At 37.3% G+C, this 18,229-nt stretch overlaps 1 protein-coding gene across 1 annotated transcript in view; it reads left to right on the plus strand.

Annotated features, from left to right (window-relative positions):
* Nucleotides 1-7,602: 7,602 nt before the first annotated feature.
* LOC143566689 (COP9 signalosome complex subunit 7-like) overlaps nt 7,603-18,229 on the plus strand; it is a 108,451-nt gene continuing 97,824 nt past the window's right edge. The window contains exon 1 of the mRNA XM_077053314.1: nt 7,603-7,608. The gene's annotated coding sequence lies outside the window, so the exon portion shown is untranslated. The remainder of the gene's footprint in view (nt 7,609-18,229) is intronic.

An 18,229-nucleotide genomic window follows, 5' to 3' on the forward strand; every position in this document is an offset into this window, starting at 1 on the left:
CGCGCGCGATAAATGTGTATTAATAAATATTGACACCCAATAGTGTCACGGGTAATGAAACAATATGTGGCACCCCCGATGTATAATCCGCCTTTGGTCGGGGTGTGACAATATGCGCGCTCAATAACATTTCTAAGTTGTGCATGGGCATGATTGAATCTTTCTTCCTTAGTTAACGCACGTTGTCGTCGAAAATCGGCTAACCAATACCTCGTATTCCGGTATGGAGCCATAAATCCACGAGTGTTGGTGTATGCAGCGTCGCAAAGGTAATATTTATCTGTAAGTTATTATCAAAACTATTACAAAAAAATAATCTATTTAATAATCAAAGTTAAAGAAAGATTAAATACCTGGTGGTGGGAAAGGAAAGCCGGAAGTTGGGTTAAATGCAACTTCTTTTAAAACTCGTGAATCATGTGCAACGCCCTCCCATCCGGCCCATACAAACGTGAATATCATATCAAAATCACAAATTGCTAAGACATTTTGAAAGCATTCACCTTTACCTCTTCCCATGTAAGGAGTCTGTTGATCAGCAGGCACAACCACATGTACAAGAGTTCCATCTAGCGCACCTATTGCTCCAGGAAATATTAGTTTTAACCTTCTATGACGTTCTGAGGTATTTGCGATTGCATTAGAATATGTTGGAACTATAACTTCTCTTGCGAAATTCATCATTGCATTTAGGACCTCATGAAAACATCTATGAATCGTTTATGTTGAGTGTTGAAACATTCGTTTAACCATTCGGAAACGTTCATTATGTCCTAAGACAGTCAAAAACATAGCCAACTTTTCTTCAACGCTTATTGCGCTACTACTTTGCAACAAACTTTTTTGTTTAAAATGATTGCACAATAGTACAAATGCATCACACGAAAGGCGCATAATCTCATGACATTGTGTAGAAGATCCATGCAACAATTCTTGCGTGTATGCATGACCAGTTAACGCCGAATTAAGGTCTCTAATCCTTTCAATTCTTCCTGAGGCTAAATGTAGCCAATGCCAACAAAGGAAAATGAAAACTATAATCTCATCGTCCGAATCCATAAGCTGACTGTCATAAAAATAACCTAAATTCAAGATGGAAAAACCATAACACCCAAATATATATGTTTATAACATAACATAGCATTAAAAAAAACATTTATAACATACCATAACACCCAAATAAACATTCATAACATAAAATCCAAATAAACATTCATAACATAACATCCGAAACCTAACATCCAAAAAACATCTTAAACATAACATCCACAAAATCCAATCTTACACAAATCAAAACAATCCATAACATAACAACCAAAACCTAACATCCAAAAAGCATCTTAAACATAACACCCATAAAATCCAATCTAACACAAATCAAAACAATCCATACTTCGCTCCCGCATTCTTAACCCATAGCTCACAAGTGTGTGGCATAAGTCGTAACCACGCTTTTCTAATATCAGCACTTTCACCAAAAAGCAAAAGCGCCGTTTGATATTTCACATCTAACTCTCCCCATTCCAATGCCTCCAACTTCTCCATGCATGCATCCATGTCATTAGAAAGATTGTGTTTCTCAATCAACATCTTCGCCATCTTGCTAATTTGCTCCCCAACTTCTATTAGCTTTGAATTTATAGTCTCCTTATCTTTTCGTTTCTCTCCTCTTTTTTTGGACGTCTAGGGCGAATCCTCACTAACAACTTGAGTTGGGGGGGGGGGGGTCCATTTGAGTGCATTCAATATGCTTAATACCATGTGAATGGTGATCAGACACTTCCTCAGAAGGATGAAGTGTAGAAGATGGCCCCCAACTGTCAAAGCCATTCGATGTATAGCACTAAAACAATTGAATGCAAAGCTCGGGATAAGAAAGTGGTGCAGTTTTCAAAGCTTCTATATATTTGTTCGACTGTGAGGAAATATTATAAATACTATAAGATTATTAACTTATAATAAAAACTAGTATTACAAAAATAAACAAATACCTTTATCTCTATTTTCCATTCTTCTTCCGACAAGTTAAAAGTGTTTGTTATGGGATTATAAACATTGCCGGTTTTGTTTTTGAGCTTTGACCAAGCTGCAAATTTTGCTTTTATATAATCATAACGGTTCTTCATTTGTTTTTGATCAACTATGAGATTGTATTACGCTTTCAACTTTTCAACCACATTCCTCCATGATATTAGTTTAAGGCTATTTCCTTCACGTCCATGGAGTGTTATTTGCTCAATACAAGCTTTAAGAAACGTTTTCTCAAGACCATCCTGCTTTCAACTAATCCTACCCCTTTTTTGTGCCATTTCTTTGAAGAAATAAGTAAAACACAAGCCAAAAGTATAAATATAAACAGAAGTTGACTATGAAAATATTAAATTCAACCTCTCTATATTGTTCTTGACTATAAATCTGTCATATTTGTACATATTTATATACACTCACTCAGAAACATATACGAGTACAAATATTTGTATATATTTATATACACTCACTCAGAAACATATACGAGTACAAATATACAATATAAAGAAACAAACTTTAAAACAAACAAATATACGTGAATTGAGAACATTATGTCATGTCTATTTATTATTTTATTCTACCAACCACATGACTAGATAAGAATGATATATGTTTTTAAAAAACCTACATATTGATTATTACTACGAGTTTGATTTCTTTTCGTAATTTATACATATCATCCTCACTTTCTATGGCACTTATTATGGAAAATTCCTAATATGGCCTTTATAAGAGAGAGAAAATGGACTTTGGCTCACAGATCTCCAAGATTTCATAAATAAACCAAAAAATATGAATTGAGACGACACATTAGGATAAGATTCGATAAGATTTCTACAACAATTATAATATGACACATATAAAAAATCCTGACAAGCTGGATAAATATTTGAAAATATTTAGGGAGCCGTCCATATTTTCTTACTAGATATTATTCTCAAAAGCAGTATTCCCATACGATTTTTTAATGTTTCCTAACTGATCGGTACAGATTATAAAAAACCTTGAAAATTGTTCCTTTTAAATTCCGTCTTGGTAGACGCATTTGAGACGAATTTGTACCCAGACAGATTTTAAGAGGAAAAATTTTCAAGGTTTTTGATAATTTGTACGGATCAGTTTTGAAACATTAAACATTGGCTCAAGACATGGTGTCTACCCCTTCTTACCCTGAAAAAGCAGGGTCACCTTACGTCCTTGAACCGATAACCATCTTTCGGCTAACCTAGCCTCCTCCGTCCCTTGGGACCAACAAGGGGTAAAAAACCGTTTAGGAAGACTGCTTTCGAAAAGAATATTCTGTGAGAAAATATGGACGGCTCCATCAATATTTTTAAAATTTTGGCCGGCTTATCATGATTTTTTTTTACACATGTCACATAATAATTGGTATAGATATATCATCGGATCTTATCCTAATGTGTCATATCAATCTATATTTTTTTTTCTATTTTGAGAATCTTGAAGATTTGTGAGACAAAATCTATATTCTTATCACTTAAAAATGGTCATATTATGAATTTTCCCCACTTATTATCTAACGTTAGAAATGCCATTATTTTCATGCATATATAATCACCACCCTTGAAAAACAATATAAGAACTCAAACACTTCCTCACATGAAGTCATAATCCCCCATGTTCCATGATTGTTCCAAGTCTCCTTGTTTCTCACGTATGTGATTGTAGTTGAGGCTTGCTGAGCATTTCTAGCTAAGATCAATTGAAGACAACTCGTTCGAATAAATTTTACTTCCAAGATTTTTCTTAATTTGTTATCTTGGTATTGTATTCTTTAAACTTATGATTTTATTTTGTAGTTAGTTCTTCGAAACTTTAATATATATATATACATATATAATTTTGATGTGTTGAAGCCAGTGGCGTAGCTTTAGTTGGGCCAGGGTGGCCCCGGCCCCCTCAGTTTTTTTCGCTCGATGGTGTAAAGTTATCATTTTTCGTCCGAAAGTTTTTATACATATTGTAAATTTACCTGTTTTCGACCGAAATTTTGAGCACGACCCCCTCGGTTTTTTGCTCGGTAGTGTAAATTTATCTACTTTTTACCCGAAAATTTTTATACATAGTGTAAATTTATCCGTTTCCGATCGAAATTTTGAGCCCAGACTCCTGTTTTTCGCTCGGCAGTGTAAATTTATCATTTTTCAGCCGAAAAGTTTTATACATGGTATAAATTCACCCGTTTCCGACCGAAATTTTGAGCCCACCCCCCTCTAGTCTAGGAATTTTTTTATACATATTAAATCCGGCTCTCTCGACGTGTATGTCCAAGCTTCGTTAGTGATTGAATTTAACTAGTAAGCGGTTTATAGAATTCATTGGGCGTTAAAATATAAGCCACTAGTTGGTTGAAGTTAATAAATGAAACTTAAAACTATTGGCTAAGGAAAAAGTACATGCTGACCAATCTAATCCGTCCATTATAAAGTCAAGACATGTCCTTGGTTTGTTCCCACTAACTCATTCTCGGTTTTCTTCATCTGTGGTTCGAATTTTCCGGCGAGATGATTCAAACAAGGTACCAATCACTTTTGTTAAATTTCCGGTAACTAGTTTTAAATTTTAATATATAAAAAGTTCAAAGTTTACATGAAGATGAGATCTAAAGTAACAAATTATATATAAAAACTATTCAGTTTTACCAGAAATATGAGATCTATGATTTAGTGGGTGTGTGGGATTTCTTATTTTACCTTGTTGTAACTTTTCATTAAATTAATAAGTTACAAAACTGTAACTTAGGATAAGTAGGGGTGTTTTTAGAGTTAGTTTTTAGGGTTTCGGGTCGGGTTATTCGGGTTTCAAGTTTTAAATCCATACCCGAAACCCAAATCAAATCTCCCATGGTTTCTTTGGGTTCGGGTTTTTTCGGGATAAGTTAATTGGGTTTCAAGTATCCTATGAAAAAAATTACAAGGCTAAATTTGAATGTCATATATTATTCTTTACTCGTAAGGTAAATAAACCAATAACAAAACAAAAATAAACCGATAAAAAATCCTTAAAAAGTAAAATTTAACAAAGTTCGATCATAAGAAACACAATCGAGACATAATCGTCTTCAGTATGTCGTGATCAGGGTGTTGGATTATAGTTGATTTTAGTCATAAATTGAAACATTAATAAACAATAAACAATCAATTCATAATAGGTGGAATGAGAACAGTCAATTTGAACTAAATTCTGATAGCGTTGGCTGCTGAGGCTTAACCTATTATACCTAAAAATATATATGGTTTTAAAACTAAAAGTTTATTTGGGTTGACCCGAAACCTAGAATTTTGACCCAAGAACCAACTCGAATTACTTCGGTCCGGGTTCAAGTTTCTCGGGTAGGGTTAGTTCGGATTTGAATACGGGTTTTCTCGGGTTGAGTTTTAGGTTTTGGGTAAAAATGACTGCTCTAGTGATAAGGTTGCTTGGACAACAAAATAGAACATGCTAAGTAACAAGTGAAAATTATAACCCCCAATGGAAGTCAATGATTTAAAAGCCTAAATGTCATCATTCTCAATAATTTCAGCAGGGACACAATGCACTCTCCATACTAAGGCGTCAAGGCATACGATTGGACATGATAAATTTAGAAAGGTGTATAAACCATACGCTATTTGAAGTGTACAAATTCTCAAGTGAACAATATTTATTATAAGTGGACTACACTACTTTCATAATATTAAGGTAAACACAATTTAGTCTTATTTATTGGTTGTTTTGATTAGTGTTTAATTTGTTATATTCTAATTAGGGCTGTAAACGAGTCAAGTCGAGTCGAGCTAGAGTATGCTCGAGCTCGAGCTCAACTTAATCGAGCTGGTTCAAGATCGGCTCGTTTTATTTATCGAGCTCGGCTCGTTTAAAGCTCGAGCTCGTCAAGCCGGGCTCATTTAATTTTTTTAAATTTTTTTATTTTATATTTTACAAAATTTGATATATAAAATACAGAAAATATAATTTTAATATACATATTATATAAAATTTATAAAGTAGAGAATTTATAAATTTATATGTTTTATTTTCGTTATTCTTTTATAAGGTTTTAGGTATCGAGTGACATAATATATGTATAATTTTTATTTATTTATTTCTTGGTATGATATTATTATATATAAATATTAAAATTTAGGGTTTAATCTAAACGAGCCAATGAGCCGAGCTAACGAGTCGAGCCAAGACCGATCCATGAGCCGAGCTCACCCTGGCTCGAGCTCAGCTTGTTTAGAAATCGAGTCGAGTCGAGCTCATTTAGAATCGAGCTTTTTCGAGCCGAGCTTTTTTCGAGCTATTTTCGAGCGAGCCGCAAGCCACGGACTTTTTGAACAGCCCTAATTCTAATATCGTCTACACAAACGAATAGTTTTTAAAATTAGGTTTAAGTTCTCAAAATATAATATTGTTTGTTATAAGCGTGTGGATAACATATGCATGTGTATGACACCAAATTTCAACTTCAATTATATAACCTTGTCTTCTATATAGTAAAGTTGTTGTAATATATGTAGTACTTAAGTGTAAGGGTAAATTTCATCCAGTAATTCACATTCTCATATATATTTGCTATCACCATCTTACTCCTTTTTCTTTAATCATATATCCAATCTTGTTATAATTGTGGTAATATTATAACACGTTATCAGCATGAGCCGCTTATATCCTAATCAAGAAAGGTAATAGGCACAAAGGTATCCACATAAGAATCATAAACACTTCTTTAATTATGTACATTAGAAAAATATATATGCATATACATATACTAAGTAATAACAATAATGTGTATAAACATTGTTATTAAAATTTGATAATTATTCTAACTTTTCATTATGCATCTAATTTTTACTTTTATCGCAACTAACTTTTATTTATATATGCACACTAATATTTCATTTAGAAGTTAGATTTATTTATACTAACAATTCTATTCTTATTATTATGCATGCTAATTATATATTTTATGAAATAAATTTTATTTAATATCTTATTGATTATCTTACTTTAAAATAATTAATATTATATATATATACACACACACAAACGGTAATATTACCGTTATAAAACGGTAATATAACCGTTGTAAAACGGTTATACTCCATTTCAAGTACAACAAACATTCTTCTTAAGTTTATCCAAGATAAAACTTTCAAAATGATTCACCTGGTTTTGGTGTTGGTCACTATAATGCTTATACTACTTTCCATTTCACTTTTTAATCTCCCACCTGAAGATTTCGGCATTTTCTTTTTCTTTTATATGTTTATAGCTCTACCAATATAATGTATCTCATTGTTTATTGATATATATGGATGCTAATATTTATCTTATTATTTGCTCTATTATGTTTAGCAACAAAATGTCAAATATCTCAAAACTTGAATTCCCTGCACTCAACATTTCTGGAGAAAACTATATTTCTTGGACGGCAAATGTCAAAAGACATTTGAAATTAATGGATGTGCTAGAAACAATCCAAGAAGACAATGAGTGCTTTGAACAGTATAATGCAAAAGCTGATGTTTTCATCCATAAACATATTGATGAATTATTCAAACAGATTTGGTCATCTAAGGGAAGTTTTACTTCATACTTCTAGAGATGAATTGAACAGTCTCAGGTTCAAAGACTTTAAGAGGGTAAAATGATTACACCTCTGATCTATACCGAATTTGCTCAAAGTTAGAATTTTGTGGGTATCTTAAATCAGAGGAAAAAAAAGTTAGAGAAAACTTAATCCACGTTTCATGCATTAAATATAAACTCGCAAACACATTATCGATTGCAGAATTTTAGAAGATACTCTGATCTAAATGCATTACTCCTTATAGCAGAGAAAAATAATGAATTATTGATAAAAAAAATCATTAATCTCGTCCCCAGGTTCATTAGCAATACCAGAAGCAAATGTTGCTCCCAACAATTCTCATAAAAATTCTGGTCATAAATGGGAGCAGGATCGTGGACGTGGCCGTGGTCATTTTGGCAAAAAGCATTTTAATGGTCGTAACCATTCATTTTAATGGAACACTAATTCTTACGGTTGTGGTTGTGGCCATGGTCGTAGCCAGAGAGCCAATAACTACCATGTTCCACAAAATAACAATTCCAACCAACACAATAAATGGAATGAAGCTGGTAGGTCCGAAATCAATGACCCTTCCTATTTTAGATGTGGAAGTACAAACCACTGGTCAAAGGCTTGTCGCACAGAGAAAAATAGAAAGAAGTGAACCATGTTGATAACTTTGATGATCTCAATGCTGAGCTGAACATTGCAAACTTTGATGTGGAACTCTGAAACAAATGTTGCTTGACGACAATAATTATATGCAATAATTAAATGTGTTTCTCATTATCTTTAATTATGTGTTTTCCTTCGTGTACTGTTTGTTTTTTAATTAAATAAAGCTCTTATTAAAATATCATAATGTCTTCGTTGTACAATAATTATTTTTCTTAATATTTTCAAGATTTAAAATGAAAATCACTGGAGCACAAGTTCAAACAAATGAAGAAGATATATGTATAGCAGGTAGTAGAGCCACGCATACTATACTTAGAGCTAAAAAAATATATTTGTAATCTGAAACCAATAAAATGGAGCATCAATACAATATCAGGTCCTACAAACTTGATATAAGAAGTGGGAAAAGTTAGTTTAGCATTACCAAATGGTACAAAGCTCAAAATAGAAAATGCTTTATTTTCCTCAAAATCAACAAAAAATTTGTTGAGTTTCAAAAACATATATCATAATGTATATGATACTCAGTCAAGGACTGTTAGTAAAGAAAGTTGTTACTAAAATGAGTTTTCATATTCTATAACAACTTAGTATGAGTGAGATATCAAATACTCTTGGGTTCTACTTTGTCAACAATCTAGACACGAAGGCAATGGTGATTCAAACACCTAGTGGAGAGATTCCGGTAAACCGAGTAGCTGTTTATGAGGTATATGGCTTCCTTATGGGGAATATTATCATTAAGGATCCAAGGAAAGGATTCTACAATGATGATACGACTATGAGATGGAAAAAAAACATTTAAGCTTGGGTGATGTGTACCCTACAGATATGGCAAAGAAAATTATGGGTAGTCAATCCACTAGGAAAAATGACATTGTTTATATAGGATTCTTACAATCAATAACGGATACAAGTGTGATTAAAGATTTTGATTGGTATGGATATATGGAGGAACCATTCAAACACTTCAAGAAAGATCGGAGACCCCATTTATGATAAAACTCTCGTTTTGCTGGTTCGTTTACATTTTTAGTGGTACGTGAAATCGTAGTTATATTTTCATTTAATTTCTTTGATTATTTATTTATCATAATTGTTTTTGTACTTTAATGAAGCTTTTATATTGTAATTGTATGCTTGTTGTGCCGAAGATTGAAAGGGTGCAACCCGTGATTGTGATTGTTGAACGGAAGTCAAATGATACGAGAAACGTGAAGAGAACGAGATAAGTGGCGGTTACATTAGCGAAGGGCGAAGACGGCAAGGAAGTAATATTTGGAAACGATGTTGGTTTACATTCAGACAAAGATGTTCATTTTCATGGTTGTGGATGTACTAAAGCAAACGAGGATGATGGTGCTGAAGCTGGCGACAACGACAACGAGCGGACAATGGAAGAGAAGGAAAAAAAACTACGTTTACTTAACAATTATATAAAAGCACACGATCATGTGAAAAACAAATTAGAATATGCTATCAGTCGTTTGGGTGAAAATGAAGGGCTCTAAGGCATCAAGAATCAATGGGATTCAGTGTTATTCGGATATTTTTATTTGAAGGGGTTACAACAACGTTGTCGGAACAATATTGATCGACTGTGGCAAATGATATTGTCCTTTCCATGTCACTCGTATTGTAGAAACCAAGGGTGGCGTGTTCCTAGAGGATTACAAGATAAGTGGGAGTAGTACTAACTCTTATGAAGAATTACTAAACGGTTCGAACCGGGTTGTTTCTTAGTGTTATTCTCACTTTTTTCACAAGATCAATGGGAGAAGTACTAACCCTTATGAAGAATCTACTAAACGGTTCGAACTTAGTTGTTTCTTAGTGTTATTCTCATTTTTTTCACAAGATTAGTGGGAGCAGTATAACCCTTATGAAGAATCTACTAAACGGTTCGAACTGAGTTGATCTTAGTGTTATTCTTCGCTTCACATGTAATTTTGATGTAGAAAGAGTGATTAGTTTGGAAATTTTTAGATCATTGGTTGATATAGAATCCAAACGTTTTTGAACTGTTTGGACTGTATGTTGGTATCATATTAATTTATGTTTAGATTTATAAATCCACTCAAACTGTATTACAATTTTGTCATGCGTGTAAAAAAGACGAACATGTAAGTCGTATCAACACAACTTGTGACTATTTCAATTTATTGTTGAAATTTAAGAAAGTTGTTTTATTCGGTACGCTATAATAATATTTAATGCTTAAAAAAATAAAATCACAAGTCAAATTTTATTACATATAACATGAGTGAAATATATATATGAAAAACATACAAATGAAAGAAACAAACTCATTGATACTTTTTACTTTTATCTCCATGCTTTGTTCAAACTTTTAAATTAGGATCAATTGCATATTTTCTTCTCTAAACCATATTTAATTACATATTTAGTCAATCAAAACATTCAATTGCATATTTTCCTATCCTTTAATGAAACTTTTATATTGACAAAATTACCCTTTTTCTAACTTCTCTAATTACGAACCACTCCAAAAACCCCTTCAAATATAAAATTAGAAAAATAAATAAAAAAATCATTAAAGAAATAATGCAAAAGTAACACAAATGTTTATCCATCGCCGTTTCAAAAAAAAAATCTTAAAAAAAATCTTGGCATAGCCTTTCGGTTTAGCTTTTAGAGTTAGATTTGAAAAGGGTGAGGGACGACGGTTAGGTTTTTGAAGAAACACGGATCCAATCCCAGGGTATGGGTCCTGGATCCAATGAGTCTACAGGGTAAAGTACGATAATTACAACTAAGATATGAGTAAAGCTTCCCAAAGTCCAATGACCGGAACCTGCAAAACAGACACCGTGAGTCTCGTTACAGGAAGGACAAGAGGGGGGTCTTCCTGTAAACCACCCTCCGGCGTGAGAATCAGTAACCTTCGTAAATGAAGAAAGTACTGAAGTAAGCAGACTAAGTGTAGTCAGAATGCAAGTGAGTGGATGAATAACTCATACCGTTTGACAAGGTATTTATAGCCGAAGGATGCAGGAAAGTGATTGGGCCAGCTGTCCTCTTCTAGAAGATCTTTGATAACTGCCTGGACGCGTGTCCTCTTGTGATAGGTTGAGCTATACGTCCCATGTGCATGAGTATAACAACCTAGACACGCGTCGCCCAATGATAGGATGGATTGCACCCTGGCCATGTGCACGGTTATAACAAACTGGCCAGATGTCCTTTATTCATTGGTTGTTCAGTCACGTATTCCCCAAGTAAGAATCATGAACCTTCTTTTAGAGAGTATTTGAGTTATGACAGCTGTCCCGCTAGCCTTGTCTTCCGGACGTTTAGGCGGATAGATATCCTATCCTGCGGATGACTTTTGAGGAAGCCAGGATGCTTCCGCATGTGTTATGAGGACGTTCCTCCTTATTCGTGATATGCTGGTGATCCATGTGTCCCGCGGGTGGTTTATAAGAGGATTCTCTGTAACCCGCGGGTGATACTTAAGGGTATTTGGGTCTTTTTTGGTACCCTACCTCTACAAGTCCCCCCAGTCCAGTGTTTCTTCCGTGTGAAATCTTTATGCGGGTGAAATTCTGGACTTAATGCGTTTTGGGGATTTTTATTGTTCACAAGTTAGGTAGAAAATATCTTCTGATGGTATGGATAATCATGAAAAGGACAAGTTGACCACTCGCAGGCGCGTGAACAGGTGATGGGACGTTTTTTACGGATGTCACTGTACCCGACTGTACAACTTTTTCTCTTTTTCGAATTTCACGCGTGACGTGGCAGTTACTGGTTATGTGATATTTTTCTCTCTCTACTGTTCATATCCCATCGCATTAATTGCGATGGGTATAAATAAGGAGAGACTTCTTTCTTTAGAAGTTTTATCACCCTTTTTCCTCTGATTATCTTCTTTTCTCTCTGATAAAGTATCGAATCTCTCTTATATGTCTTCTTTAGATCTTCCTAAAATGTCGAATGTTCAGACTGAAGTTGATGAAATAGAGATTGCATGGGATTACTCAGAATATGAAAAGTTATTGGAAACGTATGGTATTCCACCCGAGTGGGAACCAGAGTTTCCTTCCATTGGTTCTATAGCCAGTTTCCCACCGCCTGGGAAAATGGCTTTGTATGCCAATTATTTTGTTCATGGGAACTTCCGTTTACCCATAACGAGATTCCTTCAGAAGGTGTTAACTGCTTACGGAATCCATTTATCTCAATTGCATCCTCGTGCTATGATGCGAATTCGTCATTATGAATTCGTATGCATAGCACGTGACATGGTGCCACATATTGATCGATTTCCAGTTTTTTACCGTCTTGCCATTCGTGATGGTTGGTATACGTGTCGGGGTTTTCTGACCGAAGCATCGGATATGAGGCTGAAAAGGTATCCAAGGATTGGCGGAATAAGTTCTTTTGGATTTCTGAGGACGTGGTGCCTTTAGACATGGTTCGTCGTCCGGTGAATTCTGCCCTTCCGGACATTATTACCACTAACCATGAAGGTCAAGAATGGTATCGTGTACTCACGATGGAACCATCACCAATGCGAGCACTGCCAGAAGAAGCCCTGGTATGGGCAGGCATGAGTCGCTTATGGGCTTCAGAATTTATGGAGCCCATTTTTGTTGACTTATATGAACGTAAGTTATTCTTACTGTTTTTTCTTCTTTTCGCGATGTATTCTATAATTAATTTTTTTTAATATCTCCTCAGGTCGGGGTTCGATGTTCAATGCCCTTTTTTAAGATAGGGGGTGTGTCCGACATGGCATCCGGGATATGATGCCAATGTGATGGCTGCCTCTTCTTCGCTTGGGCGTTTGGCGGGCTTCCATGAAGGAGTGAATTATACTCGAAGCAACCGCACATTTCAAGACCATCCGCTATATGGTGTAAACGTCAAACAAGATCGTGCGGACAGGGTCAAGGAGCATGACACTTTAGTGTTTCCTTTACAAGATGCGCTTCCGGAGTTTGCTTCCGTATACGACGGTGTACAACTTTTGAAGAGTTACCTTGGGGAGAAATCTGAGGACGATTCCTCAGACGATACTTCGCAGAAGGCTCCGGAAGATCCATCAGGCTCGAACCCTTAGGATATTCTTAGATTTTTATCACTTGTAATTTCTCATTTTGTAATCATCGTTTGAATAATTAATGAGAAAACCTCTTTGAATTTTGTGGACATTCAACTGTTTGGAGAAAATATCTCTAAAAGATATTTTTGAAATTTACAGCCTTTTTTTGAAATGTTTAAACGTTTGGATAACTATGATGACGTGGCGGAGAGAGAGACCCCTTTAGGACAACTGACAAGACGTGTCTGGCGTCTTATGACAGCCTGTTTCCATTATCTTGAATTTCCCGCCTGACGTGTCAACCATCTAGCGGTCCGCCGTTTCTCCCTCTTCTGTCACTTTATGGATCGCATTAATTGCAATGGGTATAAATATAACCCTTGCAGTTTCCATTTGATCTTTATCACTTTTAGATTTCTCTTAAGCAAACAAAACTTTTCATCATTCTCTGATATTTCTTCCCCTTTTTTGTGATTTCTTAATTTTCTTGAAACTGAAATGACGAAGAGAAGAAGAATACCCCTACTATCAGAGACGTTGTCGTATGCCTTAAAGAATAGGACTATAATGACGTCGTTAACGTTTACGGATTAACGACGGAGTGGGAGCCGGAGCGTCCTGCTAGTGGTTCTATCGCCACTAGTCCTCCTCCGAATAAAATGGCTGTCTACGTGGATCATTTTACCACGGGGAACTTCCGGGTTCCGATTACCAAATTTGTCGGATCGGTCTTAACGACTTACGGGATTCATCTGTCCCAGATCCATCCCTTTGGGATGTTGAGGATTCGACATTTTGAGTTTTGTTGCCAAACTCGTAACCTAGAACCGACAGTTGGCATGTTTGCCGTTTTTTATAAGATGACTTTTCGCGATGGGTAGTACAGTTTTGCAACCATCGAAATGAGGACCATCGGAACGGAATGGCTCCGCAGTCTTCAAGGCTGGAAGCCCAAATTTTTCTGGATTCATGAGGACGTCATTCCCTTCAAGATGACCAAACGCAAGGCGGACGCCCCCATGCCTGTGGTTCCCGCTAGTGCCCATGAGGACCAAGAGTGGTATAAAACGCTTACATTTACGCCAACTCCCCTGCGCCCAATTCATGAAGGGGCAATGGTAAGTGCCAGGATGAGCCGCTTGTGGCCATTTCCAAGTCTGGAACCGTATTACGATGAGACCAACAAGAGTAAGTTTGTTGTTATCTCTGTTTTGTCATTAAGCATTTTCTAACTTTGTTTTTTTTTTTTGTGTAGGTGAAGGTTCCGCCTTTAGTACTTTGTTGGATCGCGAGGGGGGGTATGATGGTGCGACGTCCAATCGATAAGAGGGATGCGCCTTTCCTTGAGCGCACCCGTTATAATTTTATATTCCCCACAGCTTTCCGCCCGGAACCTAAAGTTTCCGAGGCGATGTATGCCAAAGGTGAGGCATATGTTAAAGATTGTACCCAGAAAGGTGAGGGCATTTTGAAACCCAAACCTATGACTGCTCTTTCTTCTAGCGGAGTGATTGTGCTCTTCTCGTCTAGCGAGGAGTCGTCACTTTGTGAAGAAGTTTGTTCAACTGATGTTAACAGAGCTGGGGACTCATCTGCAGGTCTTACTCTTCAACGTGCTGCTTCCCACCAAACGGCGGAGCAAGACGATGCTACCACTATAGCAGAAGGTAAGAGACCTGTTGCTGAGGACATCACTGCTGAGGGTGATCGTCCAGTTGTTGATGCAGGTGCTTCCAAAGTGGCGGGCAAGCGCAAGGTTAATCCAGTAAAGATTATTTCTAAGAAGAAAAAATCTAAAAAGACAAACCCTTCCGCCTTGGGAGCGCGCCTGGACCAGCTTGATGCTGAGGATCCTTCGTTAGGTATGCAAAGTTTACCTTACGTTCTCTTTATTTATTTTTGAGTTGGAATATTTCTAACCCACTGTTAATGATCTTTAGTGAATCTGGATAACATGTCTGAAGGTATTTCCGGTTTAAAGGATTCCCCTATTCGTCTGCCACCACCGCCTCCTAATACTGTCGAGGACCCGGTAGTTGTGGCGAATGATTCGCCATTGAAGGGTAAGGGGGTCGACACGACTGATCATGTCAAGGTGTCGCCCTCGTATAATGTTCACTGTTTTAGGGATCAAGGGGGGATAAGCACGTTCCCTTATGCTTCCCAAACTTCCCCTACTCCTGAAGAGGAAGACCCTACCCCGCATCAACCTAATTGGACCATACGTCGGGATTCAACATTCCGTGACGTGAACGCATGTTATGAATTTCTGCGGGAGGGTCTTCTGCATGGTGAAAAGGAAAGACGTCGCCTCAGCGTTCGCCAGGAGTTGCTGACCTCTCATACTTACTATGTGGCAAATTCTATTTCCACTACCCATGAGATAACCAGATACTGGTTGGCGATGAATGAAGAATGGGACAAACTAGCGGCCTCTACTTCTGATGGTAAAGAAGAAGCCCTTGGGGCTATAAACGAAGCTAGAGAAACCGGCCAAGCCCTAGAGGCGGAGAAGATTGCTCGCTCCGCAGCCGAGGAAGCTAAGGTTGCCCTCCAGGGGCAACTGGAAGAACATGCCAAAGCAATGGTTGAACAGGCCAAGTTGATTGAGGCGCTGCAGGCTGAATCAGCGGCCAAAGACAAGCGTCTTTCTGATCTTAATGCCAAAAATCGTGACCAAGCTTTGGAGTGCGCTGGTCACAAGATGGAGCTTGTGTGGGCCAAGGCGGACCAAAAATGGCTATTGGCGGAAGCTATTCCCAAGGTATGTATTCTATTCTAGCCACAAATAATCTAAGTATTTAGAGTTATTTATACGTGATGATTTTGACAGGTCATTGCTGATGTTCGGGCTAGTGATGAGCTTGGGAATTGTGTTGCTATCCTTCTCAAAGCTTCTAAACAGGTCGGTCGCCAACTAGGCTTCCAAGAAGGTTATCAGTTTGGATTAAACTCCAAGCTTCCTGAGGAGTATGTCTTAGCTGGTCAAGATACTGTTGCCATCCTTAAGCAGAAGTCAAAGGATTTCGATTTATTGAAATACTCCTTGACGGATCAGATATCTGAACTTGCTGATAAGGAAGACAGCATCCAGCAGCTAAAGACTCTTCTAGAACTTGATGGAGAAGAGGAAGAAGAAGGTGCGGGAAACGATGATGCGGAACACAACGATGTCGCGCCATAGATAGATTTTTCTCTTTTCTACTTAATTAAGTTCCTCTGTGTCTTTGTAATCCCTTTTTGTATGAATAAAGAAGGCTTTTATTGTATCCGGCACACTTTGTTTATATATATATTTTTTATAATATAAGTGTTTTCGGCGGATCTTCTTTGTGTACGAATAAAGGATTATGTAATAATACAAGTCTCAAATGACTGAAATGAAAATTTTCATAACTAAGGCATAAGCCGAATTACAAGAAACGAAATTACAAAGGTTCTTAGCATCTAGTTAGGCACGCAGGCCAAAATAAAAAGCAACTAAATGTAACATTTTCTCAGTTGGGCCCCATTCCAGGTTCTAGGGATCTCTGTCCCATCCAACCTTTCGAGTTTGTAGGCACATTTAGATAGAACTTTCTGAATTCTATAAGGTCCTTCCCAGGTAGGGGCCAACTTGCCCAAAGGCTCTTGCCCCGAGGCTTCATTACTGCGGAAGACAAAGTCTCCCGCGTCAAATTCACATCTTTAGATCCGAGAGTTATAATATTTTTGCAACTGGCGGTTTATAGTTATGCTCTCGGATCGATGCCAGTTCCCTCATTTCCTCAAGGAGGTTAAGGTTCATCCGGAGTTCATGATCATTATCTTCGATCATGAGAACTCTGGCGGATGGGATTCCGATTTCAGCCGGAATCATGGCCTCTGTGCCAAAGGTTAGACTAAAGGGGGTTTCGGAGTTGCTGGAATTTTTCTGAGTGCGAAAAGCCCATAGTACATGGGGCAATTCGTCCACCCAACCCGTCCTTTTAGTTCCTAGTCTGGCCTTGATTCCTTCTTTGATGGTCCGATTAGTTCGTTCAACTTGACCATTCGCTTGCGGGTGAGCTACAGAGGTGAAGGTTTGAGAAATGTGTAATTCGTTTAGCCATTCTTGTAACCCAGTGTCCGCGAATTGTGTTCCGTTGTCACTAAAGAGCTCTAGGGGGAGGCCAAAACGACATATGATGAATTCCCACAAGAATTTCTTAACACTCGTTGTTGTTATAGAAGCAAGTGGTTTGGCCTCCACCCATTTTGTAAAGTAGTCAATGGCTATTATTAAGAATTTGACCCGTCCAGGGGCTTCAGGGAAAGGTCCCATGATATCAATAACCCATTTTTGGAACGGCCAGGCTGAAGTGACTGGAACTAACTCGTTCTTTGGTCGTAGCGTGTTAGGGGCTTGCCTTTGGCAAGAATCACACTTTCTGATTTCATTTACAGCATCCAAGTGCATCCCTGGCCAATAGTATCCGGCGTTCATTAACTTCGCCACGACCATTCGCGGGCCAGCGTGAAGACCACAAATGCCTTCATGAACTTCTCTGATTAGGTAATTCGCGTCCTCAGCATCCACATATCGTAGTAGTGGTCCGAGGAAGGAACGTCGATACAAGACACCGTCAAGTATTTGATAGTTCAAGACTTTGTGCTTTATCTTCTGGGCCGCTGTTTTTCCTTCCGGAAGTGCTCCGGACGACGGGTATGCTGTAATCGGTGCCATCCAGGATTCTACTCCCGTTTGGATCACTAAGACCTGATGTTGCGGGACAGACGGGCGGTCTAATATTTTGATGCGGATGTCTTTGGCAAAGTGTTCGAAGTTTGTTGAGGCCAATTTACTGAGGGCATCCGCTGATCTGTTTTCACTTCTCTATATATGAATGACTTTGCAA

The sequence above is a fragment of the Bidens hawaiensis genome, unplaced genomic scaffold, assembly GCF_021521415.1.
Source record: "Bidens hawaiensis isolate Kalapana, Puna unplaced genomic scaffold, B.hawaiensis_p1.1 tig00023037_1, whole genome shotgun sequence".
In the NCBI taxonomy this organism is placed as follows: Eukaryota; Viridiplantae; Streptophyta; class Magnoliopsida; order Asterales; family Asteraceae; genus Bidens; species Bidens hawaiensis.